This window comes from Anomaloglossus baeobatrachus, chromosome 4 (genome assembly GCF_048569485.1).
Source record: "Anomaloglossus baeobatrachus isolate aAnoBae1 chromosome 4, aAnoBae1.hap1, whole genome shotgun sequence".
NCBI lineage: Eukaryota > Metazoa > Chordata > Amphibia > Anura > Aromobatidae > Anomaloglossus > Anomaloglossus baeobatrachus.
The window spans coordinates 424,821,428-424,831,548 of record NC_134356.1 but is presented as its reverse complement, the minus strand read 5'-3'; positions in this window follow the sequence as shown (position 1 = coordinate 424,831,548).

Sequence of the window (10,121 nt, the reverse complement as noted above, 5' to 3'; positions counted from 1 at the left end):
GTATAATGGTTACCAGTGTTCACCGGCTCCGTCAAGATCCCAGCATCGCAAGGTTATGTGTGGCGCTGCTGGGATCGTAACGGAGCCGGTGTACACTGGTAACTATGATACACATCGGGTAACTAAGGGACCTTAGTTACCCGATGTGTATAATGGTTACCAGCGTTCACCGGCTCCGTCAAGATCCCAGCATTGCAAGGTTATGTCTGGCGCTGCTGGGATCGTGACGGAGCCAGTGTACACTGGTAACTATGATACACATCGGGTAACTAAGGGACCTTAGTTACCCGATGTGTATAATGGTTACCAGCGTTCACCGACTCCGTCACGATCCCAGCAGCGCAAGGTTATGTCTGGTGATGCGTGCGGAGGGCCGGGGCGAGTGGCCAATCCATGCGGAGGGCGGGGCCAGGCCGAGGCGAGCGACCAATCCGTGGGGGGGGCGGAGCCGAGGCGAGCGGCCAATCCGTGCGGGGGGGCGGGGCCATGGCGAGCCCAGCGGCCAATCAGCTTTGTGTCACCGTAAGGACACAATTTTGGAGCAAGACAGACAAACAGACAGAATAAGGCAATTATATATAGATATATAGCTATACTTGGTAAGCCCATCTGAGCATCAAAATGCTCGTTACGAGTACAAATCATACTAGTGCTTGCTCATCACTAATAGCTACACATCTCATATACAAGAATAAAAGACCAAAACACATACTCGCCTCACTCCCGTTCCCCCGGAGCTCTGCTCTACTGTCCAGTTCGTCTGCTGTTTAAGTCGCACATGATGGTTGGTAGAAGGTGACTGAGTCTTTTATCAATTTATTCACTGCTTTCTACATCCCAAGGAAGCACATAGCTGTGACATCCAGAATTAGGCTGCAAAGGGCATGCTGCGGCCCAGGGGTTACTGTTTTCGGCTCTTCAGCTTTGTTGGTCCGCACTTTGGGCAGGACTGATTTATTGAATTATTAAGAACTTTAATGATAGAGGTTCAGTTACACTGCAGACAGCTTCAGTGCACCAAACAATTCCAACACATGCTAGGATTGTCTCTAAATGAGGTGTCAGCTACGGGATTGGCTCAACATCAGTTAAGAACTTGCTCAGAAATGGCAGCAAAGAAGCCACTTGTTCCCAAGAAAAAAACAAAGATTTCATTTTGGTTCCATTACCAGGAAACTAAGTAGATCTCAATCCTAGTAAGAACCTGTGGTCATTCCTCAAATAGCAGGTGGACAAACAAAAACACCGTAATCGTAATAACCTCCAAGAACTTATTAGACAAGAATGGATTACCATCAGTCAGTTTGGCCTTGAAGCTGATATTCAGCTTGCAAAATAAATCAACACTGTAAATATTGTGCCATTGCATATGTGTATTTGCCAATTAAAGTTTTTAAAAACTTGTGAAATGCTTACATTTGTATGTCAGTAACCATAGAAACATCTGACTACAAGAGCTAAATAAATACGTTGAAACTGCAAACAGTAAAAACCAACATTTAGTCGGTCTCAAACGATTTGGCCACATCTGTAAGGCTGCTTTCACACATCCGGCTTGAGCTGTGCGGCTCAATCCGGCTGTGCAAGCTATGCAACGGATGCGGTAAAAACACCGCATCCTTTGCATAAGTTTTTCCCATGCGGCCCGTCTGGTTTTTGCCGCTTGCGGCATGCTACTGAGCATGCGCAGTGGCAAAAACCGCATGCGGCGGCCGGATGCGTTTTTTGCCGCATCCGGCCGCCATAGGCATGCATTGAAAAATGCGCCGCATCGACCGAATGCGGCGCGATGCGGGTTTTTTTTGCCGCACGAAAAAACGTGCCAGGCAACGTTCCATCCGGCCGCCGCATCGGCTAAATCTGCCGCATGCGGCAAAAAACGGATGGAACGCAAAGCCTTGCGGCACTAATTAAAGTCTATGCAGAAAAAACGCAACCGGCAGCAAAAAAAACGGTTGCGATTTTCCTGCAAAGTGCCGGATTGTGCCGCATTGCAGAAACCGGAGGTGTGAAAGCAGCCTTACAGAAAACAGTTTATTCATCAAATTGCTGGAGCTCAGTAGAAAAGTGAGTGTCTGCAGGCAACAATGAAGCATGCTGGAGGTTCTTTGCAAGTTTGGGGCTGCATTTCAGCAAATTAATTTGGTGATTTGGTTTAGATTAATGAAGCCCTCAATGCTGAGAAATACTAACAGATACTTATGAATCATCTATGCAATACTATGAGGGAGGCTTCTGACTCTAAAAAGGATTTTCTGCAGCAGTGTAACAGCAAACATTTTCATTAAAAGGAATCTGTCACCAGATTTTTGTGAAATCTGAGCGCACCATAATTCAGAGACAGAGATCCTGATTCTAGTGATTGTGTCACTGGGCTGGTGGCTCTAGTTTCAATAATACCAGTGCTTTATCAGCAGATTATCACTAGAGAACAAGTACACTTGCTGCTAAGTAGTCCTCCAAATTCATGAGCGCTTTATAACCCCATCTCCAACACTTTGGTATCTTTCTGCCTACGCACAGTTTATACAGCAAGTTGCCAATCCGCTTTGTTGGTCAGGTTATACAGAGCTCAGCATTCAGTGAACTCTTACAACTCCCGCAGGTAAGGAGGCGATTTTATTAAAAAAAAAAAAAAACACTACCCTGCTAGGTGAGTGGTGCATCACTGGAATCAGGGTCTTTGCCCCTATATCATGCTGCTTTCAGATGAGCTTGCAAAAAATGGTGAGAGATTCCCTTTAAGGGTACGCTCACACGAGCGTATAACTCGCATGAGTATCGGACCGCATCACCCGGCGCGCCTAGCTTCTCTGCTGACAGGAGCGGCTCAGCTGCATGTATTTCTATGCGGCTGACATGCTCCTGTCCGGAGAGTGTGCGGCCGCACCGAGTGATGCGGTCCGATACTCATGCGAGTTATACGCTCGTGTGAGCGTACCCTTAGAAACATCTTTAGAGCAAAGAACAGTGAGGCCTCAATTAGACCATCATCAAATCTGTCTGAGATTACATGAAAGAAAAAAAACAGAAGGATTTGCACAAACCTACATCCACTGAAGATCTGTGGTAGGTTCTCCAAGATGTTTGAAACAACCTTCCTGTCAAGTTTCTTCAAACACTTTGTGCAAGTGTGCCTTGAAGAACTGATGCTTTGATGCAGTCTTGATGGCAAAGGGGGTTATCAACAAATATTGATCTGATTTTAGAATTCTCTTTTGTTCATTTACTTTGCATTTTGTTAGTTGATTTAAAAAATTAACACTTCTGTTTAATAAAACATTTTTACTTTGCCAAAAGAAAGTCTACTCTTGCCTAACACAATTTGCACAGTATTGTATAACTGGCACTACGTATGTTTTTAAAAAAGAGTGTTAGGTCTTTTTCCCCACTACCATTGTGGAACCTTTAACAGAAGTCACAACTGACAGCAGAGACTCGCAATTGGAGCCGTTGACGTCTGTATGAACATAGCCTTACTTTTATGCACCAAATCAGCACTGTATACAAGTCTCAATGGAATGCAGTCCGTTACTTTTATGTATTGAAGAATTGGTTGCTTGTTGGTTACCAGTCTCATGCCCTATACTGATGTGAGTCATTAACAGTAGTTTATGGTAACTAAAGCCATGAGCGATGGAAGAACATTGAGTTATGTCTCACAATTTCAGGTTAATATGATATGAGATTGAAAGTCAGGCAAACTTCCAAGAGAGCTGGCAATCATTACTTCAATAGTCAATGCACAAGTGTACATTGAAATTTTTGACACATTTCTTATTCCATCAATAGAAAATAGGTGATGATGAGGTCATTTTTCAGGATGATAACGCATCTTGTCAGAGAACAAAGAATTTTAAGGCTTTTTTTTCTTCAAGAAAGGCATACCCTTACAATGTTATAGTCTGCAATCATAATGGATTTTGATCCCATTGAAAATTTGTTAAGAGTTCAAATAAAAGGTCAGTGACAAAACTCCATCCAAGTACAGTTGATTCGTAAGCTGTGCTAAAAGAAAGTTGGACCCAGCTTGATGTAGAATTCTGTTTATTATTAGCAAAGTCTGTCACAAACTTTTCAAGCTGTCATATCAACCCAGGGAGTACAAATTTGAGGGTTTTTTCCTATTAATTCCTTAATTCTTTGCAACAGTGCGCCAAACTCTCACATAGCAACAATAGTTCTGCTTATTGTGAATGATATCTTAACTCCTTACCGCCGAAGTCCATTATGACTTTCCTGACCAGGCCAAATTTGTACATTTTGACCAGTGTAAATTTATGAGCTAATAACTCTGGGATGCTTCAACTTACCCAGGCAAGTCTGAGAATATTTTTTCATGACATTTAGGTCAATATGATGACCATTTATTCATGAAAATATTGAAAGTTTAATACAATTTTTAAAAATGTAGCAATTTTTTAACTGGGTCATTTCATTTCAAGTTGACCAGTGGTCCCCACTCGACCTTCTCCAATTTTGCTGAAAATTTATAAGGATGTACATGTATGTTTGAAAAGAGGTTCTGTAAATTTTTAGGGCCAGATCTCAAATACATTGGGCACTGTTGACCTTTCCCTGGAGGTCCCACCAAGCCTGCGACTTCAGCTAAGAGGATTTTGCAAACTTTGGCACATAGCCATTAGAGTTCTATACTGGCTATGATGCTGAAATTTGGCATACTAGCTCAACTTTTGCTGCTAAACACGATAAAATTATTACCGGCTATGACAAAACAATATTTCGGCCACAATTTTGTGTCAAAGTAGCTTGTAAAACGTGTCGTATAAAATTTATGCCTAACTTTGCCCATATATAACTCAAGACAAAAAAACAATAGTAACTGGTGCTTTACCCTGTACACCAAACATCTACATGACTTTGCATTGCTGCAATATCACGTTGAAAGCATATGTATTTTTGGAAATATTCACACCCACAAATGATGACAAACTTTAAAAAACCGAATTTTACCTATTTTAGGTCAAATTTCTCAAAAAGGGTACCCCTAAAATATATTGCTGTCCCTCCAATCCCATCACAGGGCGACTTTCCATGACTGGTACCAAAAAAAATCCATTCAGCGCTGATATTGAAATCAGCATTGTGGTGGCACAAGTTGAGAAAATTCTTAAAATTTTTGTACTGGGCTGCAGATCCATCACTGAAGCAACAATTCCAGACCACTTAGACTGAACATTATGGCTTGGGAACCAACAAAAGATAACCAATATTAGGCTTGGGATCCTAGGCAAAGACACCCACCCTCAGGCTTCGGAACCTGCAATAAAGAGACCGCCCGCGGCTGGCCTTGCACGGCTATCGGCCATGGCTCCTAGGCGATGGGGCTGCCAATTCTCGAAAGACAGCATTATTACAATTCTTAATAGGATTATAAGACCAATTCTTAGTGAATTGGTTGTGGTATAACCACCATGGAACAACGCAAGGGTTTGAATAGTGCAGTTACCATTCATTGCGTATTAATGAATAACACCATGTTCAGTAGCATTTTTCTTTTCTTAAACTGAGAGACTCCAAAAAGAAAACCAAATGATCCTTGTAGAGAAAAATGTGCTCTTTCTAATGATATCAGAATTAATATATTTTAGGGGTACGAGTGGGGACGATTTTTAAAACTGGTCCACTTGATGTGGAATAACCTAACTTTGAATTTTTATGCCCTTAACACAGTCTTGCCACTCAATGAATAATATTTGCCACATGTCTACTTTACATCAGATTACTTTTAAAATATATATTTAGAAATTTAAAAGAGTTAAAGGGGTGGTTCACTACTTATTTTTCCAAGCCACATCGATATAACGTTGAGAAACAAGGCTTCTCTCAAATACCTTGTGTCGGCAAAAGTGCCTGTGAGAGACGCTATTGCAGTCCACTGATCGCCATCATGTGAACCTCGGGCTCCGTGACCTCTGCTGTCTGGTGATGTCACATCAACTTCCAGTTGACCTGACATCACCGAGCCTGGCTCCAATCTCCATCAGTGACTAAGCTCTGGGCAACATTTCACCACTCGTCACAGCCCAGCATCGCTCCTGCTTGTGGCACTCTGCAGTGATGAAATGCCATCCACAGCCGAGTCACTCACGGAGACTGGGGCCCGGCTCGGTGATGTCAGGTCAGTCGGAAGTTGAAGTTGACCTGACCTCTCCGAACATCAGGGGTCACGGAGCCCGGGGGTCATGCAATGGGGATGAGCGGACCGCAATAGCACCGTTTACGGGCACTATTGCCAACACAAAGTATTTGATAGAAGCCTTGTTTCTCAACGTTATATCGATGTGGCCAGTAATGCAAACTAGTGAACTACCCCTTTAAAAGTTTATCTGCAATATTTCATTTTTCCAACAAAACTTATTTTATTTGGGACCACTTCTCATTTGAAGTGACTTTTAAGGGCCTACATGTTAGAGAATGCAAGCCCAAAAGTGACCTAGGTACAAAAACTGAACCCCTCAGAGTATTCAAAACCACCTTTAGGGTATGTGCGCACGTTGCTTTTTACCTGCTTTTTTGCTGCTTTTTCTTCTGCGCTGTTTAATGCCAAAATGGATGTGTTCTTCTATTCAAGCAAAGTCTATGGGAATTTGGGTTTCTTGTTCACACTATGTTGTTCAAAATGCTGCCTTTTTGTGGCAGAACTTTGGTCAAAAACTCAGCTTTGCAGTGCAAAACCCAAATGGCAAAAACAATTGACATGTTGCTTCTTTGAAAAGCTGAGTTTTTGACCAAAGTTCTGCCACAAAAAGGCAGCATTTTGAACAACATAGTGTGAACAAGAAACCCAAATTCCCATAGACTTTGCTTGAATAGAAGAACACATCCATTTTGGCATTAAACAGCGCAGAAGAAAAAGCAGCAAAAAAGCAGGTAAAAAGCAGGTAAAAAGCAACGTGCGCACATACCCTTACAAAGTTTGTTAATCCTTTAGTTGCTTCACAGAAAAAAATCAAAGTGGAAACAAAAAAAGTGAAAAATTAGTTATTTTCCACAAAAATGTTGCTTTAGCCCAAAATCTCCCAACAGGAGAAAATTGACCATACAATTTGTTGTGTAATTTCTCCTGAGTACAAAGAAACCCCTATATATGGTTACAAACTATTATTTGGGCACACGGCAGGGTTCGCAAGTGAAGGAGTGCAATTTTGGCTGTAATAGATTGCAGACACCTTGTCGTGTTTAACCCCTTCACGACCGGCCGATTTTTCGCTTTCCGTTTTTTTTTTTCGCCATTCTTTTTCTGAGAGACGTAACTTTTTTATTTTTCAGTCAATATGGTCATGTGAGGGCTCATTTTTTGCGGAACGAGCTGTACTTTTAAATGAAACCATCAGTTTTACCATATTGTGTACTAGAAAATGGCAAAAAAATTCCAAATGCTGAAAAATTGCAAAAAAAGTGCGATAGCACTATGGTTTTTGAGATATTTTATTCACTGTTTTCACTATATGGTAAAACTGATGTGTGGGTGTGATGCCTCAGGTCAGTGCGAGTTCGTAGACACCAAACATGTATAGGTTTACTTTTATATAAGGGGTTAAAAAAAAATCGGAAGTTTGTCCGAAAAAAGTGGTGCACGTTTTACGCCATATTCCGTGACCCGTAGCGTTCTCATTTTTCGGGATCTTAGGCTCAATGACGGCTTATTTTTTGCGTCTCGAGCTGACGTTTTTAACGGTACCATTTGTGCGCAGATGCTACGTTTTGATCGCCTCTTATTGCATTTTGCGCAAAAGTTGTGGCGACAAAAAAACGTCGTTTTGGCGTTTGGAATTTTTTTGCCGCTACGCCGTTTACTGATCGGATTAATTGATTTTATATTTTGATAGATCGGGCGTTTCTGAACGCGGCGATACCAAATGTGTGTATATTTTTTATTTTTTTAACCCTTTAATTTTCAATGGGGCGAATGGGGGGTGATTTGAACTTTTAGGTTTTTTTGTTTTTTTTAAATTTTTTAAAACTTATTTTTTAACTTTTTTTTTTTATTTTACTAGTCCCCCTAGGGGGCTATTGCGATCAGCATTCCGATCGCTCTGCAGTATCTGCTGATCACAGCTGGAAGGCTGTAAACAGCAGATACGCTGTCTTTCTCTTTTGCTGTGCCCCGGGCACAGCGAAAGTGAAACCAAGTCATGTGTAGTACAGGAGTCATCACATGACCCTGTGCTACCATGACAACTATCGGGAGTCACGTGATCGCGTCACGTGACTTCCGGTTTCGGGCGGTAAGTAAATGCTTACCGCAATCGCGCTTATAATGGCGCTGTCATGTATTGACAGCGCCATATAAGGGGTTAATCGGCACGAGCAGATAACGATTCTGCTCGTGCCTAGCAGGCACACATCTCAGCAGTGAAAATCAGCTGAGATGTGTGCCGATCGCGGCATGCTGCCGCCGGAGGACCGCGGGCAGTAAGATTATGTCATTTAGGACGTAATTTTACGGCCCGCGGTCGTTAAGGGGTTAAAGAGCCCCTGACATGGCAAAACAGCAGAAATCCCTCACAAATGACCACATTTTGGAAACTACACCCCTTAAGGAATTCATCTAGGTGTATGGTGAGCAGGTGTTTCACCAAATTTTATCACATTGGAATGTGAAAATGTTTTTTTTTTTTCTGCAAAATGTTGCTTTAGCACCAAATTGTTCCTTTTAATTAGGGTGACAGGAGGAAATGGAACTTACAAATTTTTTAGCAATTTCTCCCGAGTACAACAATACCCCATATGTGGTCAGATATTACCTTTTGGGCACACATCATTGCTCAGAAATTAATTTTGAGGCAGAATGCAAAGCTCAGAAGTCATGAAGCGCTATATTGGAGTAGAGATTTTGGTAGAATGTTTTAGGGATGCTATATCACATTGGCAGAGCCTCTGAATTGCCAAAACAGGAAAACCCTCCCATAAGTTACCCTATTATGCAAACTACACCCCTCATTGAATTCATCTAGGTATATAGTGATCAATATTGACACCACAGTTGTTTAAAGAAAAAATAATTACATTTTGATTACTTAAATGTTGTTTTAGCCCCAGATATTACAATTTCACAAGATGAAATTGGTAAAAAAGTGTTACACAATTTCTCCTAAATGTGGCAATACTCCATATGTAGCTGTACAATACTGTTTGGCAACATAGTAGTGTTTGGTGGGAAGGTCATTATTTGACTTTTTGAAGTGCATACAGTTAGGTCCAGAAATATTTGGACAGTGACACAAGTTTTGTTATTTTAGCTGTTTACAAAAACATGTTCAGAAATACAATTATATATATAATATGGGCTGAAAGTGCACACTCCCAGCTGCAATATGAGAGTTTTCACATCCAAATCGGAGAAAGGGTTTAGGAATCATAGCTCTGTAATGCATAGCCTCCTCTTTTTAAAGGGACCAAAAGTAATTGGACAAGGGACTCTAAGGGCTGCAATTAACTCTGAAGGCGTCTCCCTCGTTAACCTGTAATTAATGAAGTAGTTAAAAGGTCTGGGGTTGATTACAGGTGTGTGGTTTTGCATTTGGAAGCATTTTATAGACAGATGAGACAAAGATCAACCTGTACCAGAATGATGGGAAGAAAAAAGTTTGGAGAAGAAAGGGAACGGCACATGATCCAAGGCACACCACATCCTCTGTAAAACATGGTGGAGGCAACGTGATGGCATGGGCATGCATGGCTTTCAATGGCACTGGGTCACTTGTGTTTATTGATGACATAACAGCAGACAAGAGTAGCCGGATGAATTCTGAAGTGTACTGGGATATACTTTCAGCCCAGATTCAGCCAAATGCCGCAAAGTTGATCGGACGGCGCTTTATAGTACAGATGGACAATGACCCCAAGCATACAGCCAAAGCTACCCAGGAGTTCATGAGTGCAAAAAAGTGGAACATTCTGCAATGGCCAAGTCAATCACCAGATCTTAACCCAATTGAGCATGCATTTCACTTGCTCAAATCCAGACTTAAGACGGAAAGACCCACAAACAAGCAAGACCTGAAGGCTGCGGCTGTAAAGGCCTGGCACAGCATTAAGAAGGAGGAAACCCAGCGTTTGGTGATGTCCATGGGTTCCAGACTTAAGGCAGTGAT